The sequence below is a fragment of the Prinia subflava genome, chromosome 14 (assembly GCF_021018805.1).
Source record: "Prinia subflava isolate CZ2003 ecotype Zambia chromosome 14, Cam_Psub_1.2, whole genome shotgun sequence".
Lineage (NCBI taxonomy): Eukaryota > Metazoa > Chordata > Aves > Passeriformes > Cisticolidae > Prinia > Prinia subflava.
In genome coordinates this window covers 21,113,393-21,135,517 of record NC_086260.1, presented here as the reverse complement: position 1 = coordinate 21,135,517, position 22,125 = coordinate 21,113,393, and positions in this window count along the sequence as shown.

Sequence of the window (22,125 nt, the reverse complement as noted above, 5' to 3'; positions counted from 1 at the left end):
GAAAACCAACACAGCAACAGCAAAGCACAGTGTTCTACATACCTCTTCCATGGAAATCAAGCAATTTAGGTCCTAAAGCCTTTGCTCTTGCTCTGCAGACGAGGAATACACCAACTGGTACAGAATGTAAGGCACTAGTGGAGAAAGCAGGAAAGGGTCTGCAGCAGCTTTTCTGCTGGCTGGAAACACAGACAACCAACAAGGCTTCTGTCTTGAGAAAACCAACACAGCAACAGCAAAGCACAGTGTTCTACATACCTCTTCCATGGAAATCAAGCAATTTAGGTCCTAAAACCTTTGCTCTTGCTCTGCAGACGAGGAATACACCAACTGGTACAGAATGTAAGGCACTAGTGGAGAAAGCAGGAAAGGGTCTGCAGCAGCTTTTCTGCTGGCTGGAAACACAGACAACCAACAAGGCTTCTGTCTTGAGAAAACCAACACAGCAACAGCAAAGCACAGTGTTCTACATACCTCTTCCATGGAAATCAAGCAATTTAGGTCCTAAAGCCTTTGCTCTTGCTCTGCAGACGAGGAATACACCAACTGGTACAGAATGTAAGGCACTACTGGAGAAAGCAGGAAAGGGTCTGCAGCAGCTTTTCTGCTGGCTGGAAACACAGACAACCAACAAGGCTTCTGTCTTGAGAAAACCAACACAGCAACAGCAAAGCACAGTGTTCTACATACCTCTTCCATGGAAATCAAGCAATTTAGGTCCTAAAACCTTTGCTCTTGCTCTGCAGACGAGGAATACACCAACTGGTACAGAATGTAAGGCACTAGTGGAGAAAGCAGGAAAGGGTCTGCAGCAGCTTTTCTGCTGGCTGGAAACACAGACAACCAACAAGGCTTCTGTCTTGAGAAAACCAACACAGCAACAGCAAGGCATAGTGTTCTACATAGCTCTTCCAAGGTAATCAAGAAATTTAGGTCCTAAAACCTTTGCTCCTGCTCTGCAGACAAGGAATACACCAACTGGTACAAAATATACGTCAGTAGTGGAAAAGCGGCAAGAAAGTGTCTGCAGCAGCTTCTCTGCTTGCTGCAAACACAGACAACCAACAGGGCTTGTTTCTTGAGAAAACCAACACAGCAACCGAAAACCATAGTGTTCTACATAGCTCTTCCATGGAAATTAAGCAGTTTAGGTCCTAACACCTTTGCTCTTGCTCTGCAGACGAGGAATACACCAACTGGTACAAAATATACGTCAGTAGTGGAGAAAGCAGGTACGTGTCTTCAAGAGCTTCTCTGCTTGCTGCAAGCACAGAGAACAAACAGGATTTGTTTCTTGAGAAAACCGACACAGCAACAGCAAAGCATAGTGTTCTACAGAGCTCTTCCATGGAAAACAAGCAATTTAGGTCCTAACACATTTGCTCTTGCTCTGCAGACGAGGAATACACCAACTGGTACAAAATATACTTCACTTGTGGAAAAGGGGCAAGAAAGTGTCTGCAGCAGCTTCTCTGCTTGCTGCAAACACAGACAACCAACAGGACTTGTGTCTTGAGAAAACCAACACAGTAACAGCAAAGCACAGTGTTCTTAATAGCTCTTCCATGGAAAACAAGCAATTTAGATCCTAAAACCTTTGCTCTTGCTCTGCAGACGAGGAATACACCAACTGGTACAAAATATACTTCACTTGTGGAAAAGGGGCAAGAAAGTGTCTGCAGCAGCTTCTCTGCTTGCTGAAAACACAGGGAACAAACAGGGCTTGTGTCTTTAGAAAACCAACACAGTAACATCAAAGCATAGTGTTCTTAATAGTTCTTCCATGGAAAACAAGCAATTTAGATCCTAAAACCTTTACTCTTGCTCTGCAGACGAGGAATACACCAACTGGTACAAAATATACTTCACTTGTGGAAAAGGGGCAAGAAAGTGTCTGCAGCAGCTTCTCTGCTTGCTGCAAACACAGGGAACAAACAGGGCTTGTGTCTTGAGAAAACCAACACAGCAACAGCAAAGCATAGTGTTCTTAATAGCTCTTCCATGGAAAACAAGCAATTTAGATCCTAAAACCTTTGCTCTTGCTCTGCAGACGAGGAATACACCAACTGGTACAAAATATACTTCACTAGTGGAAAAGGAGCAAGAAAGTGTCTGCAGCAGCTTCTCTGCTTGCTGAAAACACAGAGAACAAACAGGGCTTGTGTCTTGAGAAAACAAACACAGCAACCGAAAACCATAGTGTTCTACATATCTCTTCCAAGGAAATTAAGCAGTTTAGGTCCTAACACCTTTGCTCTTGCTCTGCAGACGAGGAATACACCAACTGGTACAAAATATACGTCAGAAGTGGAGAAAGCAGGTACGTGCCTTCAAGAGCTTCTCTGCTTGCTGCAAGCACAGAGAACAAACAGGATTTGTTTCTTGAGAAAACCGACACAGCAACAGCAAAGCATAGTGTTCTACAGAGCTCTTCCATGGAAATCAAGCAATTTAGGTCCTAACACATTTGCTCTTGCTCTGCAGACGAGGAATACACCAACTGGTACAAAATATACTTCACTTGTGGAAAAGGGGCAAGAAAGTGTCTGCAGCAGCTTCTCTGCTTGCTGCAAACACAGACAACCAACAGGACTTGTGTCTTGAGAAAACCAACACAGCAACAGCAAAGCATAGTGTTCTACAGAGCTCTTCCATGGAAAACAAGCAATTTAGATCCTAAAACCTTTGCTCTTGCTCTGCAGACGAGGAATACACCAACTGGTACAAAATATACTTCACTAGTGGAAAAGGGGCAAGAAAGTGTCTGCAGCAGCTTTTCGGCTCGCTGGAAAATCAGACAACCAACAAGGCTTGTGTCTTGAGAAAACCAACACAGTAACAGCAAAGCACAGTGTTCTTAATAGCTCTTCCATGGAAAACAAGCAATTTAGATCCTAAAACCTTTGCTCTTGCTCTGCAGACGAGGAATACACCAACTGGTACAAAATATACTTCACTAGTGGAAAAGGAGCAAGAAAGTGTCTGCAGCAGCTTCTCTGCTTGCTGAAAACACAGAGAACAAACAGGGCTTGTGTCTTGAGAAAACAAACACAGCAACCGAAAACCATAGTGTTCTACATATCTCTTCCATTTAAATTAAGCAGTTTAGGTCCTATCACATTTGCTCTTGCTCTGCAGACGAGGAATACACCAACTGGTACAAAATATACTTCACTTGTGGAAAAGGGGCAAGAAAGTGTCTGCAGCAGCTTCTCTGCTTGCTGCAAACACAGACAACCAACAGGACTTGTGTCTTGAGAAAACCAACACAGTAACAGCAAAGCATAGTGTTCTACATAGCTCTTCCATGGAAATCAAGCAGTTTAGGTCCTAACACCTTTGCTCTTGCTCTGCAGACGAGGAATACACCAACTGGTACAAAATATACTTACATTGTGTAAAAAGGGCAAGAAAGTGTCTGCAGCAGCTTCTCTGCTTGCTGCAAACACAGAGAACCAATAGGGCTTGTGTCTTGAGAAAACCAACACAGCAACAGCAAAGCATAGTGTTCTACATAGCTCTTCCAATGAAATCAAGCAATTTAAGTCCTAAAACCTTTGCTCTTGCTCTGCAGACGAGGAATTCACAAACTAGTACAAAATCTACGTCAGTAGTGGAGAAAGCAGGTACGTGTCTTCAAGAGCTTCTCTGCTTGCTGCAGACACTGAGAACCAACAGGGCTTGTGTCTTGAGAAAACCAACACAGCAACAGCAAAGCATAGGATTCTACCGAGGTCCTCCATGGAAATCAAACAGTTTAGGCCGTAAAAGCTTTCATATTTCTCTGCAGACGAGGAATACACCAATTGGTACAAAATGTAAGGCACCAGTGGAGAAAGCAGGAAAGGGTCTGCAGCAGCTTTTCTGCTCGCTGGAAACACAGACAACCAACAGGGCTTGTGTGTTGAGAAAACCAACACAGCAACAGCAAAGCACAGTGTTCTACATACCTCTTCCATGGAAATCAAGCAATTTAGGTCCTAAAGCCTTTGCTCTTGCTCTGCAGACGAGGAATACACCAACTGGTACAGAATGTAAGGCACTAGTGGAGAAAGCAGGAAAGGGTCTGCAGCAGCTTTTCTGCTGGCTGGAAACACAGACAACCAACAAGGCTTCTGTCTTGAGAAAACCAACACAGCAACAGCAAAGCACAGTGTTCTACATACCTCTTCCATGGAAATCAAGCAATTTAGGTCCTAAAACCTTTGCTCTTGCTCTGCAGACGAGGAATACACCAACTGGTACAGAATGTAAGGCACTAGTGGAGAAAGCAGGAAAGGGTCTGCAGCAGCTTTTCTGCTGGCTGGAAACACAGACAACCAACAAGGCTTCTGTCTTGAGAAAACCAACACAGCAACAGCAAAGCACAGTGTTCTACATACCTCTTCCATGGAAATCAAGCAATTTAGGTCCTAAAACCTTTGCTATTGCTCTGCAGACGAGGAATACACCAACTGGTACAGAATGTAAGGCACTAGTGGAGAAAGCACGAAAGGGTCTGCAGCAGCTTTTCTGCTGGCTGGAAACACAGACAACCAACAAGGCTTCTGTCTTGAGAAAACCAACACAGCAACAGCAAAGCACAGTGTTCTACATACCTCTTCCATGGAAATCAAGCAATTTAGGTCCTAAAACCTTTGCTCTTGCTCTGCAGACGAGGAATACACCAACTGGTACAGAATGTAAGGCACTAGTGGAGAAAGCAGGAAAGGGTCTGCAGCAGCTTTTCTGCTGGCTGGAAACACAGACAACCAACAAGGCTTCTGTCTTGAGAAAACCAACACAGCAACAGCAAGGCATAGTGTTCTACATAGCTCTTCCAAGGTAATCAAGAAACTTAGGTCCTAAAACCTTTGCTCCTGCTCTGCAGACGAGGAATACACCAACTGGTACAAAATATACGTCAGTAGTGGAAAAGCGGCAAGAAAGTGTCTGCAGCAGCTTCTCTGCTTGCTGCAAGCACAGACAACCAACAGGGCTTGTTTCTTGAGAAAACCAACACAGCAACCGAAAACCATAGTGTTCTACATAGCTCTTCCATGGAAATCAAGCAGTTTAGGTCCTAACACCTTTGCTCTTGCTCTGCAGACGAGGAATACACACACTGGTACAAACTATACGTCAGTAGTGGAGAAAGCAGGTACGTGTCTTCAAGAGCTTCTCTGTTTCTGCAAACACAGAGAACAAACAGGGCTTCTGTCTTGAGAAAACCAACACAGCAATAGCAAAGCATAGTGTTCTACATAGCTCTTCCAAGGAAATCAAGCAATTTAGGTCCTAACACCTTTGCTCTTGCTTTGCAGATGAGGAACACACCAACTGGTACAAAATATACATCAGTAGTGGAGAAAGCAGGTACGTGTCTTCAAGAGCTTCTCTGCTCGCTGAAAACACAGAGAACTACAGGACCTGTGTCTTGAGGAAACCAATACTGTAACAGCAAGGCATAGTGTTCTACATAGCTCTTCCATGGAAATCAAGCAATTTAGGCCGCAACGGCTTCTCTTGTTGCTCTGCAGACGAGGAACACACCAACTGGTACAAAATATACTTCATTTGTGGAAACGGGGCAAGAAAGTGTCTTCAAGAGCTTCTCTGCTTGCTGCAAACACAGAGAACAAACAGGGCTTGTGTCTTGAGAAAACCAACACAGCAACAGGAATGCATAGTGTTCTACATACCTCTTCCCTGGCAATCAAACAGTTTAGGCCGTAAAAGCTTTCATCTTTCTCTGCAGACGAGGAATACACCAACTGGTACAAAATGGAAGGCACAAGTGGAGAAAGCAGGAAAGGGTCTGCAGCAGCATTTCTGCTCGCTGGAAACACAGACAACCAACAAGGCTTGTGTCTTGAGAAAACCAACACAGCAACAGCAAAGCACAGTGTTCTTCAGAGCTCTTCCATGGAAATCAAGCAGTTTAGGTCCTAACACCTTTGCTCTTGTTCTGCAGACGAGGAATACACCAACTGGTACAAAATATACTTACATTGTGTAAAAAGGGCAAGAAAGTGTCTGCAGCAGCTTCTCTACTTGCTGCAAACACAGAGAACCAATAGGGCTTGTATCTTGAGAAAACCAACACAGTAACAGCAAAGCATAGTGTTCTACATAGCTCTTCCAATGAAATCAAGCAATTTAAGTCCTAAAACCTTTGCTCTTGCTCTGCAGACGAGGAATACACAAACTGGTACAAACTATACGTCCGTAGTGGAGAAAGCAGGTATGTGTCTTCAAGAGCTTCTCTGCTTTCCGCAAACACAGAGAACAAACAGGGCTTGTGTCTTGAGAAAACCAACACAGCAATAGCAAAGCACAGTGTTCTACATAGCTCTTCCAAGGTAATCAAGAAATTTAGGTCCTAAAACCTTTGCTCCTGCTCTGCAGACGAGGAATACACCAACTGGTACAAAATATACGTCAGTAGTGGAAAAGCGGCAAGAAAGTGTCTGCAGCAGCTTCTCTACTTGCTGCAAACACAGACAACCAACAGGGCTTGTTTCTTGAGAAAACCCACACAGCAACCGAAAACCATAGTGTTCTACATAGCTCTTCCAATGAAATCAAGCAATTTAGGTCCTAACACCTTTGCTCTTGCTTTGCAGATGAGGAACACACCAACTGGTACAAAATATATGTCAGTAGTGGAGAAAGCAGGTACGTGTCTTCAAGAGCTTCTCTGCTCGCTGAAAACACAGAGAACTACAGGACCTGTGTCTTGAGAAAACCAATACTGTAACAGCAAGGCATAGTGTTCTACATAGCTCTTCCATGGAAATCAAGCAATTTAGGCCGCAACGGCTTTTCTTGTTGCTCTGCAGACGAGGAATACACCAACTGGTACAGAATGTAAGGCACTAGTGGAGAAAGCAGGAAAGGGTCTGCAGCAGCTTTTCTGCTGGCTGGAAACACAGACAACCAACAAGGCTTCTGTCTTGAGAAAACCAACACAGCAACAGCAAAGCACAGTGTTCTACATACCTCTTCCATGGAAATCAAGCAATTTAGGTCCTAAAACCTTTGCTCTTGCTCTGCAGACGAGGAATACACCAACTGGTACAGAATGTAAGGCACTAGTGGAGAAAGCAGGAAAGGGTCTGCAGCAGCTTTTCTGCTGGCTGGAAACACAGACAACCAACAAGGCTTCTGTCTTGAGAAAACCAACACAGCAACAGCAAAGCACAGTGTTCTACATACCTCTTCCATGGAAATCAAGCAATTTAGGTCCTAAAACCTTTGCTCTTGCTCTGCAGACGAGGAATACACCAACTGGTACAGAATGTAAGGCACTAGTGGAGAAAGCAGGAAAGGGTCTGCAGCAGCTTTTCTGCTGGCTGGAAACACAGACAACCAACAAGGCTTCTGTCTTGAGAAAACCAACACAGCAACAGCAAAGCACAGTGTTCTACATACCTCTTCCATGGAAATCAAGCAATTTAGGTCCTAAAACCTTTGCTCTTGCTCTGCAGACGAGGAATACACTAACTGGTACAGAATGTAAGGCACTAGTGGAGAAAGCAGGAAAGGGTCTGCAGCAGCTTTTCTGCTGGCTGGAAACACAGACAACCAACAAGGCTTCTGTCTTGAGAAAACCAACACAGCAACAGCAAGGCATAGTGTTCTACATAGCTCTTCCAAGGTAATCAAGAAATTTAGGTCCTAAAACCTTTGCTCCTGCTCTGCAGACGAGGAATACACCAACAGGTACAAAATATACGTCAGTAGTGGAAAAGCGGCAAGAAAGTGTCTGCAGCAGCTTCTCTACTTGCTGAAAACACAGACAACCAACAGGGCTTGTTTCTTGAGAAAACCAACACAGCAACCGAAAACCATAGTTGTTCTACATAGCTCTTCCAATGAAATCAAGCAATTTAGGTCCTAACACCTTTGCTCTTGCTTTGCAGATGAGGAACACACCAACTGGTACAAAATATACGTCAGTAGTGGAGAAAGCAGGTACGTGTCTTCAAGAGCTTCTCTGCTTGCTGAAAACACAGAGAACTACAGGACCTGTGTCTTGAGAAAACCAATACTGTAATACCAAGGCATAGTGTTCTACATAGCTCTTCCATGGAAATCAAGCAATTTAGGCCGCAACGGCTTTTCTTGTTGCTCTGCAGACGAGGAACAGACCAACTGGTACAAAATATACTTCATTTGTGGAAAAGGGGCAAGAAAGTGTCTTCAAGAGCTTCTCTGCTTGCTTGCAAACACAGAGAACAAACAGGGCTTGTGTCTTGAGAAAACCAACACAGCAACAGCAAAGCATAGTGTTCTTAATAGCTCTTCCATGGAAAACAAGCAATTTAAGTCCTAAAACCTTTGCTCTTGCTCTGAAGACGAGGAATACACAAACTGGTACAAAATATACGTCAGTAGTGGAGAAAGCAGGTACGTGTCTTCAAGAGCTTCTCTGCTTGCTGCAAACACAGAGAATCAACATGGCTTGTGTCTTGAAAAAACCAACACAGCAACAGCAAAGCATAGGATTCTACCGAGCTCTTCCATGGCAATCAAACAGTTTAGGCCGTAAAAGCTTTCCTCTTTCTTTGCAGACGAGGAATACACCAACTGGTACAAAATGTAAGGCACCAGTTGAGAAAGCAGGTACGTGTCTTCAAGAGCTTCTCTGCTCGCTGCAAGCACAGAAAACAAAGAGGGCTTGTGTCTTGAGAAAACCAAAACAGTAACAGCAATGCATAGTGTTCTACATACCTCTTCCGGGGGAATCAAGCAATTTATGTCCTAAAAACTTTGCTCTTGCTCGGCAGACGAGGAATACACCAACTGGTACAAATTGTAAGGCACAGATGGAGAAAGCAGGAAAGGGTCTGCAGCAGCTTTTCTGCTGGCTAGAAACACAGACAACCAACAAGGCTTGTCTGTTGAGAAAACCAACACAGCAACAGCAAAGCATAGTGTTCTACATAGCTCTTCCATGGAAATCAAGCAATTTAGGCCGCAACAGCTTTAATGCCTCTCTGCACTAGAGGAACACACCAACTGGTACAAAATATAAGGCAGCAGTGCAGAAAGCAGGTACGTGTCTTCAAGAGCTTCTCTGCTTGCTGCAGACACTGAGAACCAACAGGGCTTGTGTCTTGAGAAAACCAACACAGCAACAGCAAAGCCTAGGATTCTACCGAGCTCTTCCATGGAAATCAAACAGTTTCGGCCGTAAAAGCTTTCCGCTTTCTCTGCAGACGAGGAATACACCAACTGGTACAAAATGTAAGGCACCAGTGGAGAAAGCAGCACAGGGTCTGCAGCAGCTTTTCTGCTCGCTAGATACACAGACAACCAACAGGGCTTGTGTGTTGAGAAAACCAACACAGCAACCGAAAACCATACTGTTCTTCAGAGCTCTTCCATAAAAATCAAGCAATTTAAGTCCTAAAACCTTTGCTCTTGCTCTGCAGACGAGGAATACACAAACTGGTACAAAATATACGTCAGTAGTGGAGAAAGCAGGTACGTGTCTTCAAGAGCTTCTCTGCTCGCTGAAAACACAGAGAACTACAAGACCTGTGTCTTGAGAAAACCAATACTGTAACAGCAAGGCATAGTGTTCTACATAGCTCTTCCATGGAAATCAAGCAATTTAGGCCGCAACGGCTTTTCTTGTTGCTCTGCAGACGAGGAACACACCAACTGGTACAAAATATACTTCATTTGTGGAAAAGGGGCAAGAAAGTGTCTTCAAGAGCTTCTCTGCTTACTGCAAACACAGAGAACAAACAGGGCTTGTGTCTTGAGAAAACCAACACAGCAACAGGAATGCATAGTGTTCTACATACCTCTTCCCTGGCAATCAAACAGTTTAGGCCGTAAAAGCTTTCATCTTTCTCTGCAGACGAGGAATACACCAACTGGTACAAAATGGAAGGCACAAGTGGAGAATGCAGGAAAGGGTCTGCAGCAGCATTTCTGCTCGCTGGAAACACAGACAACCAACAAGGCTTGTGTCTTGAGAAAACCAACACAGCAACAGCAAAGCACAGTGTTCTTCAGAGCTCTTCCATGGAAATCAAGCAGTTTAGGTCCTAACACCTTTGCTCTTGCTCTGCAGACGAGGAATACACCAACTGGTACAAAATATACTTACATTGTGTAAAAAGGGCAAGAAAGTGTCTGCAGCAGCTTCTCTGCTTGCTGCAAACACAGAGAACCAATAGGGCTTGTGTCTTGAGAAAACCAACACAGTAACAGCAAAACATAGTGTTCTACATAGCTCTTCCAATGAAATCAAGCAATTTAAGTCCTAAAACCTTTGCTCTTGCTCTGCAGATTAGGAATACACAAACTGGTACAAACTATACGTCAGTAGTGGAGAAAGCAGGTATGTGTCTTCAAGAGCTTCTCTGCTTTCTGCAAACACAGAGAACAAACAGGGCTTGTGTCTTGAGAAAACCAACACAGCAATAGCAAAGCACAGTGTTCTACATAGCTCTTCCAAGGTAATCAAGAAATTTAGGTCCTAAAACCTTTGCTCCTGCTCTGCAGACGAGGAATACACCAACTGGTACAAAATATACGTCAGTAGTGGAAAAGCGGCAAGAAAGTGTCTGCAGCAGCTTCTCTACTTGCTGCAAACACAGACAACCAACAGGGCTTGTTTCTTGAGAAAACCAACACAGCAACCGAAAACCATAGTGTTCTACATAGCTCTTCCAATGAAATCAAGCAATTTAGGTCCTAACACCTTTGCTCTTGCTTTGCAGACGAGGAACACACCAACTGGTACAAAATATACGTCAGTAGTGGAGAAAGCAGGTACGTGTCTTCAAGAGCTTCTCTGCTCGCTGAAAACACAGAGAACTACAGGACCTGTGTCTTGAGAAAACCAATACTGTAACAGCAAGGCATAGTGTTCTACATAGCTCTTCCATGGAAATCAAGCAATTTAGGCCGCAACGGCTTTTCTTGTTGCTCTGCAGACGAGGAATACACCAACTGGTACAGAATGTAAGGCACTAGTGGAGAAAGCAGGAAAGGGTCTGCAGCAGCTTTTCTGCTGGCTGGAAACACAGACAACCAACAAGGCTTCTGTCTTGAGAAAACCAACACAGCAACAGCAAAGCACAGTGTTCTACATACCTCTTCCATGGAAATCAAGCAATTTAGGTCCTAAAACCTTTGCTCTTGCTCTGCAGACGAGGAATACACCAACTGGTACAGAATGTAAGGCACTAGTGGAGAAAGCAGGAAAGGGTCTGCAGCAGCTTTTCTGCTGGCTGGAAACACAGACAACCAACAAGGCTTGTGTCTTGAGAAAACCAACACAGCAACAGCAAAGCACAGTGTTCTACATAGCTCTTCCATGGAAATAAAGCAATTTAGGCCACAACAGCTTTAATGCCTCTCTGCACTAGAGGAACACACCAACTGGCACAAAATGTAAGGCAGCAGTGGAGAAACCAGGTACGTGTCTTCAAGAGCTTCTCTGCTTGCTGCAATCAAAGAGAACAAACAGGGCTTGTGTCTTGAGAAAACCAACACAGCAACAGCAAAGCATAGTGTTCTACATAGCTCTTCCAATGAAATCAAGCAACTTAAGTCCTAAAACCTTTGCTCTTGCTCTGCAGACGAGGAATACACCAACTGGTACAAAATGTAATGCAGCAGTGGAGAAAGCAGGTACGTGTCTTCAAAAGCTTCTCTGCTTGCTGCAAACACAGACAACCAACAGGGCTTGTGTGTTGAGAACACCAAAACAGCAACAGCAAAGCATAGGATTCTACCGAGCTCTTCCATGGAAATCAAACAGTTTAGGCTGTAAAAGCTTTCCTCTTTCTCTGCAGATGAGGAACACACCAACTGGTACAAAATACACGTCAGTAGTGGAGAAAGCAGGTACGTGTCTTCAAGAGCTTCTCTGCTCGATGCAAGCACAGAGAACAAGCAGGGTTTCTTTCTTGAGAAAACCAACACAGCAACAGCAAAGCACAGTGTTCTACACAGCTCTTCCATGGAAATCTAGCAATTTAGATTCTAAAACCATTGCTCTTCCTCTGCAGATGAGGAATACTCCAACTGGTACAAAATATACTTCACTTGTGGAAAAAGGGCAAGAAAGTGTCTGCAGCAGCTTCTCTGCTTGCTGAAAACACCGAGAACCAACAGGGCTTGTGTCTTGAGAAAACCAACACAGTAACAGCAAAGCATAGTGTTCTACATAGCTCTTCCATGGAAATCAAGCAATTTAAGTCCTAAAACCTTTGCTCTTTCTCTGCAGACGCGGAATACACCAACTGGTACAAAATGTAATGCAATAGTGGAGAAAGCAGGAAAGGGTCTGCAGCAGCTTTTCTGCTGGCTGGAAACACAGACAACCAACAAGGCTTCTGTCTTGAGAGAACCAACACAGCAACAGCAAAGCACAGTGTTCTACATAGCTCTTCCAAGGTAATCAAGCAATTTAGGTCCTAAAACCTTTGCTCCTGCTCTGCAGACGAGGAATACACCAACTGGTACAAAATATACGTCAGTAGTGGAGAAAGCGGCAAGAAAGTGTCTGCAGCAGCTTCTCTGCGTGCTGCAAACACAGACAACCAACAGGGCTTGTTTCTTGAGAAAACCAACACAGCAACCGAAAACCATAGTGTTCTACATAGCTCTTCCATGGAAATCAAGCAGTTTAGGTCCTAACACCTTTGCTCTTGCTCTGCAGACGTAGAATACACAAACTGGTACAAACTATACGTCAGTAGTGGAGAAAGCAGGTACGTGTCTTCAAGAGCTTCTCTGTTTCTGCAAACACAGAGAACAAATAGGGCTTCTGTCTTGAGAAAACCAACACAGAAATAGCAAAGCATAGTGTTCTACATAGCTCTTCCAAGGAAATCAAGCAATTTAGGTCCTAAAACCTTTGCTCCTGCTCTGCAGACGAGGAACACACAACTGGTACAAACTATACGTCAGTAGTGGAGAAAGCAAGTACGTGTCTTCAAGAGCTTCTCTGCTCGCTGAAAACACACAGAACTACAAGACCTGTGTCTTGAGAAAACCAATACTGTAACAGCAAGGCATAGTGTTCTACATAGCTCTTCCATGGAAATCAAGCAATTTAGGCCGCAACGGCTTTTCTTGTTGCTCTGCAGACGAGGAACACACCAACTGGTACAAAATATACTTCATTTGTGGAAAAGGGGCAAGAAAGTGTCTTCAAGAGCTTCTCTGCTTACTGCAAACACAGAGAACAAACAGGGCTTGTGTCTTGAGAAAACCAACACAGCAACAGGAATGCATAGTGTTCTACATACCTCTTCCCTGGCAATCAAACAGTTTAGGCCGTAAAAGCTTTCATCTTTCTCTGCAGACGAGGAATACACCAACTGGTACAAAATGTAAGGCACAAGTGGAGAAAGCAGGAAAGGGTCTGCAGCAGCATTTCTGCTCGCTGGAAACACAGACAACCAACAAGGCTTGTGTCTTGAGAAAACCAACACAGCAACAGCAAAGCACAGTGTTCTTCAGAGCTCTTCCATGGAAATCAAGCAGTTTAGGTCCTAACACCTTTGCTCTTGCTCTGCAGACGAGGAATACACCAACTGGTACAAAATATACTTACATTGTGTAAAAAGGGCAAGAAAGTGTCTGCAGCAGCTTCTCTGCTTGCTGCAAACACAGAGAACCAATAGGGCTTGTGTCTTGAGAAAACCAACACAGTAACAGCAAAGCGTAGTGTTCTACATAGCTCTTCCAATGAAATCAAGCAATTTAAGTCTTAAAACCTTTGCTCTTGCTCTGCAGACGAGGAATACAAAAACTGGTACAAACTATACGTCAGTAGTGGAGAAAGCAGGTACGTGTCTTCAAGAGCTTCTCTGCTTTCTGCAAACACAGAGAACAAACAGGGCTTGTGTCTTGAGAAAACCAACACAGCAATAGCAAAGCACAGTGTTCTACATAGCTTTTCCAAGGTAATCAAGAAATTTAGGTCCTAAAACCTTTGCTCCTGCTCTGCAGACGAGGAATACACCAACTGGTACAAAATACACGTCAGTAGTGGAGAAAGCAGGTACGTGTCTTCAAGAGCTTCTCTGCTCGCTGCAAGCACTGAGAACAAACATGGTTTGTTTCTTGAGAAAACCAATACTCTAACAGCAAAGCACAGTGTTCTACATAGCACTTCCATGGAAATCTAGCAATTTAGATTCTAAAACCATTGCTCTTCCTCTGCAGATGAGGAATATCCCAACTGGTACAAAATATAATTCACTTGTGGAAAAAGGGTAAGAAAGTGTCTGCAGCAGCTTCTCTGCTTGCTGAAAACACAGAGAACGAACAGGGCTTGTGTCTTGAGAAAACCAACACAGCAACAGGAATGCATAGTGTTCTACATACCTCTTCCATGGAAATCAAATAGTTTAGGCAGTAAAAGCTTTCCTCTTTCTCTGCAGATGAGGAACACACCAACTGGTACAAAATATACGTCAGTAGTGGAGAAAGCAGGTACGTGTCTTCAAGAGCTTCTCTGCTCGCTGAAAACACAGAGAACTACAGGACCTGTGTCTTGAGAAAACCAATACTGTAACAGCAAGGCATAGTGTTCTACATAGCTCTTCCATGGAAATCAAGCAATTTAGGCCGCAACGGCTTTTCTTGTTGCTCTGCAGACGAGGAACACACCAACTGGTACAAAATATACTTCATTTGTGGAAAAGGGGCAAGAAAGTGTCTTCAAGAGCTTCTCTGCTTGCTGCAAACACAGAGAACAAACAGGGCTTGTTTCTTGAGAAAACCAACACAGCAATAGCAAAGCATAGTGTTCTACATAGCTCTTCCAAGGAAATCAAGCTATTTAGGTCCTAAAACCTTTGCTCCTGCTCTGCAGACGAGGAACACACCAACTGGTACAAAATGTAAGGCACAAGTGGAGAAAGCAGGAAAGGGTCTGCAGCAGCATTTCTGCTCGCTGGAAACACAGACAACCAACAAGGCTTGTGTCTTGAGAAAACCAACACAGCAACAGCAAAGCACAGTGTTCTTCAGAGCTCTTCCATGGAAATCAAGCAGTTTAGGTCCTAACACCTTTGCTCTTGCTCTGCAGACGAGGAATACACCAACTGGTACAAAATATACTTACATTGTGTAAAAAGGGCAAGAAAGTGTCTGCAGCAGCTTCTCTGCTTGCTGCAAACACAGAGAACCAATAGGGCTTGTGTCTTGAGAAAACCAACACAGTAACAGCAAAGCGTAGTGTTCTACATAGCTCTTCCAATGAAATCAAGCAATTTAAGTCTTAAAACCTTTGCTCTTGCTCTGCAGACGAGGAATACACAAACTGGTACAAACTATACGTCAGTAGTGGAGAAAGCAGGTACGTGTCTTCAAGAGCTTCTCTGCTTTCTGCAAACACAGAGAACAAACAGGGCTTGTGTCTTGAGAAAACCAACACAGCAATAGCAAAGCACAGTGTTCTACATAGCTCTTCCAAGGTAATCAAGAAATTTAGGTCCTAGAACCTTTGCTCCTGCTCTGCAGACGAGGAATACACCAACTGGTACAAAATATACTTCACTAGTGGAAAAGCGGCAAGAAAGTGTCTGCAGCAGCTTCTTTACTTGCTGCAAACACAGAGAACAAACAGGGCTTGTGTCTTGAGAAAACCAACACAGCAACAGGAATGCATAGTGTTCTACATACCTCTTCCATGGAAATCAAATAGTTTAGGCAGTAAAAGCTTTCCTCTTTCTCTGCAGATGAGGAACACACCAACTGGTACAAAATACACGTCAGTAGTGGAGAAAGCAGGTACGTGTCTTCAAGAGCTTCTCTGCTCGCTGCAAGCACTGAGAACAAACATGGTTTGTTTCTTGAGAAAACCAATACTCTAACAGCAAAGCACAGTGTTCTACATAGCACTTCCATGGAAATCTAGCAATTTAGATTCTAAAACCATTGCTCTTCCTCTGCAGATGAGGAATACTCCAACTGGTACAAAATATAATTCACTTGTGGAAAAAGGGTAAGAAAGTGTCTGCAGCAGCTTCTCTGCTTGCTGAAAACACAGAGAACAAACAGGGCTTGTGTCTTGAGAAAACCAACACAGCAACAGGAATGCATAGTGTTCTACATACCTCTTCCATGGAAATCAAATAGTTTAGGCAGTAAAAGCTTTCCTCTTTCTCTGCAGATGAGGAACACACCAACTGGTACAAAATATACGTCAGTAGTGGAGAAAGCAGGTACGTGTCTTCAAGAGCTTCTCTGCTCGCTGAAAACACAGAGAACTACAGGACCTGTGTCTTGAGAAAACCAATACTCTAACAGCAAGGCATAGTGTTCTACATAGCTCTTCCATGGAAATCAAGCAATTTAGGCCGCAACGGCTTTTCTTGTTGCTCTGCAGACGAGGAATACACCAACTGGTACAGAATGTAAGGCACTAGTGGAGAAAGCAGGAAAGGGTCTGCAGCAGCTTTTCTGCTGGCTGGAAACACAGACAACCAACAAGGCTTCTGTCTTGAGAAAACCAACACAGCAACAGCAAAGCACAGTGTTCTACATACCTCTTCCATGGAAATCAAGCAATTTAGGTCCTAAAACCTTTGCTCTTGCTCTGCAGACGAGGAATACACCAACTGGTACAGAATGTGAGGCACTAGTGGAGAAAGCAGGAAAGGGTCTGCAGCAGCTTTTCTGCTGGCTGGAAACACAGACAACCAACAAGGCTTGTGTCTTGAGAAAACCAACACAGCAACAGCAAAGCACAGTGTTCTACATAGCTCTCCAATGGAAATAAAGCAATTTAGGCCACAACAGCTTTAATGCCTCTCTGCACTAGAGGAACACACCAACTGGTACAAAATGTAAGGCAGCAGTGGAGAAAGCAGGTACGTGTCTTCAAGAGCTTCTCTGCTTGCTGCAATCACAGAGAACAAACAGGGCTTGTGTCTTGAGAAAACCAACACAGCAACAGCAAAGCATAGTGTTCTACATAGCTCTTCCAATGAAATCAAGCAATTTAGGTCCTAAAACCTTTGCTCTTGCTCTGCAGACGAGGAATACACCAACTGGTACAAAATGTAATGCAGCAGTGGAGAAAGCAGGTACGTGTCATCAAAAGCTTCTCTGCTTGCTGCAAACACAGACAACCAACAGGGCTTGTGTGTTGAGAACACCAACACAGCAACAGCAAAGCATAGGATTCTACCGAGCTCTTCCATGGAAATCAAACAGTTTAGGCTGTAAAAGCTTTCCTCTTTCTCTGCAGATGAGGAACACACCAACTGGTACAAAATACACGTCAGTAGTGGAGAAAGCAGGTACGTGTCTTCAAGAGCTTCTCTGCTCGCTGCAAGCACTGAGAACAAACATGGTTTGTTTCTTGAGAAAACCAACACAGCAACAGCAAAGCATAGTGTTCTACATAGCTCTTCCATGGAAATCTAGCAATTTAGATCCTAAAACCATTGCTCTTCCTCTGCAGATGAGGAATACTCCAACTGGTACAAAATATACTTCACTTGTGGAAAAAGGGCAAGAAAGTGTCTGCAGCAGCTTCTCTGCTTGCTGAAAACACAGAGAACCAACAGGGCTTGTGTCTTGAGAAAACCAACACAGTAACAGCAAAGCATAGTGTTCTACATACCTCTTCCAATGAAATCAAGCAATTTAAGTCCTAAAACCTTTGCTCTTTCTCTGCAGACGAGGAATACACCAACTGTTACAAAATGTAATGCAATAGTGGAGAAAGCAGGAAAGGGTCTGCAGCAGCTTTTCTGCACGCTGGAAACACAGACAACCAACAAGGCTTCTGTCTTGAGAAAACCAACACAGCAACAGCAAAGCACAGTGTTCTACATAGCTCTTCCAAGGAAATCAAGCAATTTAGGTCCTAAAACCTTTGCTCCTGCTCTGCAGACGAGGAACACACCAACTGGTACAAAATATACGTCAGTAGTGGAAAAGCGGCAAGAAAGTGTCTGCAGCAGCTTCTCTACTTGCTGAAAACACAGACAACCAACAGGGCTTGTTTCTTGAGAAAACCAACACAGCAACAACAAAGCATAGTGTTTTACATACCTCTTCCATGGAAATCAAGCAATTTAGGTCCTAAAACCTTTGCTCTTGCTTTGCAGACAAGGAACACACCAACTGGTACAAAATGTAATGCAGCAGTGGAGAAAGCAGGTACGTTTCTTCAAAAGCTTCTCTGCTTGCTGCAAACACAGACAACCAACAGGGCTTGTGTGTTGAGAAAACCAACACAGCAACAGCAAAGCATAAGATTCTACCGAGCTCTTCCATGGATATCAAACAGTTTAGGCTGTAAAAGCTTTCCTCTTTCTCTGCAGATGAGGAACACACCAACTGGTACAAAATACACGTCAGTAGTGGAGAAAGCAGGTACGTGTCTTCAAGAGCATCTCTGCTCGCTGCAAGCACTGAGAACAAACATGGTTTGTTTCTTGAGAAACCAACACAGAAACAGCAAAGCACAGTGTTCTACAGAGCTCTTCCATGGAAATCAAGCAATTTAGATCCTAAAACCATTGCTCTTCCTCTGCAGATGAGGAATACACCAACTGGTACAAAATATACTTCACTTGTGGAAAAAGGGCAAGAAAGTGTCTGCAGCAGCTTCTCTGCTTGCTGAAAACACAGAGAACAAACAGGGCTTGTGTCTTGAGAAAACCAACACAGTAACAGCAAAGCATAGTGTTCTACATAGCTCTTCCATGGAAATCAAGCAATTTAAGTCCTAAAACCTTTGCTCTTGCTCTGCAGACGAGGAATACACCAACTGGTACAAAATGTAAGGCACTAGTGGAGAAAGCAGGAAAGGGTCTGCAGCAGCTTTGCTGCTCGCTGGAAACACAGACAACCAACAGGGCTTGTGTGTTGAGAAAACCAACACAGCAACCGAAAACCATAGTGTTCTACATACCTCTTCCATGGAAATCAAGCAATTTATGTCTTAAAACCTTTGCTCTTGCACTGCAGACGAGGAATACACCAACTAGTACAGAATGTAAGGCACTAGTGGAGAAAGCAGGAAAGGGTCTGCAGCAGCTTTTCTGCTGGCTGGAAACACAGACAACCAACAAGGCTTCTGTCTTGAGAAAACCAACACAGCAACAGCAAAGCACAGTGCTCTACATAGCTCTTCCAATGAAATCAAGCAATTTAAGTCCTAAAACCTTTGCTCTTCCTCTGCAGACGAGGAATACACAAACTGATACAAAATGTAAGGCAGCAGTGGAGAAAGCAGGTATGTGTCTTCAAGATCTTCTTTGCTTGCTGCAAACACAGACAACCAACAGGGCTTGTGTGTTGAGAAAACCAACACAGCAACAGCAAAGCATAGGATTCTACCGAGCTCTTCCATGGAAATCAAACAGTTTAGGCTGTAAAAGCTTTCCTCTTTCTCTGCAGATGAGGAACACACCAACTGGTACAAAATACACGTCAGTAGTGGAGAAAGCAGGTACGTGTCTTCAAGAGCATCTCTGCTCGCTGCAAGCACTGAGAACAAACATGGTTTGTTTCTTGAGAAACCAACACAGCAACAGCAAAGCACAGTGTTCTACATAGCTCTCCAATGGAAATCAAGCAATTTAGATCCTAAAACCATTGCTCTTCCTCTGCAGATGAGGAATACACCAACTGGTACAAAATATACTTCACTTGTGGAAAAAGGGCAAGAAAGTGTCTGCAGCAGCTTCTCTGCTTGCTGAAAACACAGAGAACAAACAGGGCTTGTGTCTTGAGAAAACCAACACAGTAACAGCAAAGCATAGTGTTCTACATAGCTCTTCCATGGAAATCAAGCAATTTAAGTCCTAAAACCTTTGCTCTTTCTCTGCAGACGAGGAATACACCAACTGGTACAGAATGTAAGGCACTAGTGGAGAAAGCAGGAAAGGGTCTGCAGCAGCTTTTCTGCTGGCTGGAAACACAGACAACCAACAAGGCTTGTGTCTTGAGAAAACCAACACAGCAACAGCAAGGCATAGTGTTCTACATAGCTCTTCCAAGGTAATCAAGAAATTTAGGTCCTAAAACCTTTGCTCCTGCTCTGCAGATGAGGAACACACCAACTGGTACAAAATATACTTCACTTGTGGAAAAAGGGCAAGAAAGTGTCTTCAAGAGCTTCTCTTCTTGCTGCAAACACAGAGAACAAACAGGGCTTGTGTCTTGAGAAAACCAACACAGCAACAGCAAAGCATAGTGTTCTTAATAGCTCTTCAATGGAAATCAAGCAATTTAAGTCCTAAAACCTTTGCTCTTGCTCTGCAGACGAGGAATACACCAACTGGTACAAAATATACGTCAGTAGTGGAGAAAGCAGGTACGTGTCTTCAAGAGCTTCTCTGCTTGCTGCAAGCACAGAGAACCAACAGGGTTTGTTTCTTGAGAAAACCAACACAGCAACAGCAAAGCATAGTGTTCTACATACCTCTTCCATGGAAATCAAGCAATTTAAGTCCTAAAACCTTTGCTCTTGCTCTGCAGACGAGGAATACACAAACTGGTACAAAATATACATCAGTAGTGGAGAAAGCAGGTACGTGTCTTCAAGAGCTTCTCTGCTTGCTGCAAACACAGAGAACCAACAGGGCTTGTGTCTTGAGAAAACCAACACAGCAACAGCAAAGGACAGTGTTCTACGTAGCTCTTCAATGGAAATCAAGCAATTTAGGCCGCAACAGCTTTAATGCCTCTCTGCACTAGAGGAACACACCAACTGGTACAAAATGTAAGGCAGCAGTGGAGAAAGCAGGTACGTGTCTTCAAGAGCTTCTCTGCTTGCTGCAAACACAGAGAACCAACAGGGCTTGTGTCTTCAGAAAACCAACACAGCAACAGCAAAGCATAGGATTCTACATAGCTCTTCCAATGAAATCAAGCAATTTAAGTCCTAAAACCTTGGATCTTCCTCTGCAGACGAGGAATACACAAACTGGTACAAACTATACGTCAGTAGTGGAGAAAGCAGGTACGTGTCTTCAAGAGCTTCTCTGCTTGCTGCAAACACAGAGAACAAACAGGGCTTGTGTCTTGAGAAAACCAACACAGCAACAGCAAAGCATAGTGTTCTACATAGCTCTTCCATGGAAATCAAGCAATTTAGGCCGTAACAGCTTTAATGCCTCTCTGCACTAGAGGAACACACCAACTGGTACAAAATGTAAGGCAGCAGTAGAGAAAGCAGGTACGTGTCTTCAATGAATCTTATTTTACTTTTTTATTTGGGGAGATTTTTTCAAGTGAACTATATTTTCTTTTTCTTTTGCATAAAGATTTGACAATAACTTTTAACATACAACAACGAACAATTTTGACATGACAATAATAACTTCAAAAATTTTAACAGTGCAACTTTTATAAAACTTAAGTCTCTGCTTCAAATGTATTTCAGTGTCTATAGTGCTGGGCTGTGTTAGAATGCAGAAGTCTTCTTGAAGCTACTATCCGGGGTCATCTAGTGTCTTTGGTGTGTTCTTCTTCAGGTGTGCTCTGCTGCTCTTTTATCTGCTGTAATTGCGGCTTCACATTCTTTGCAGGGATCCATTTGGGGCCAGCATCTGTGGAAACACACGCAAAGCCTCTCCCCCAAGTTATGAGGGGATGAGGTCCTGAAACGTTTCCTGTTTCAGGGTCTTTGATGAACACTGGTGGCCGCTCCTTAAGTTTTGCTTGTGTAGTGTTACTGAAGTGTCTGAAAATTGGGGGCATCTGTTCCATAAATGAGTTGTTTAAAAAATTAAATACATATACAGCTTTATTTAGCCTTTCTACAGTAGAGAGCACTTCTACTCCTCCCTTTTGTTTTTCTAAAAGTGTTTTCAGTGACTTGTGTGCTCTTTCTACTATAGACTGACTTGTTGATGAGTGAGGTATTCTTCTAGTATGTTTGACTCCTCAAATGTTGAGAAACTGGTGTAGTTTTTGGGATATATATGCTGGTCTATTATCTGTCTTAATTTCCTGTGGGATGTTTAGTGTAGCAAATGCATGAAGAAAGTGTTTGATTGCATCTCTGGTTTTTTCACCATTATGTGCTGAAGCATAAATTGCTCCAGAAAAGGTGTCTATGGATAAATGTATATGTTTGAATTTGCTAAAAGACTGATATTGTGTTACATCAGTTTGCCATAGTTGGAGGCTATT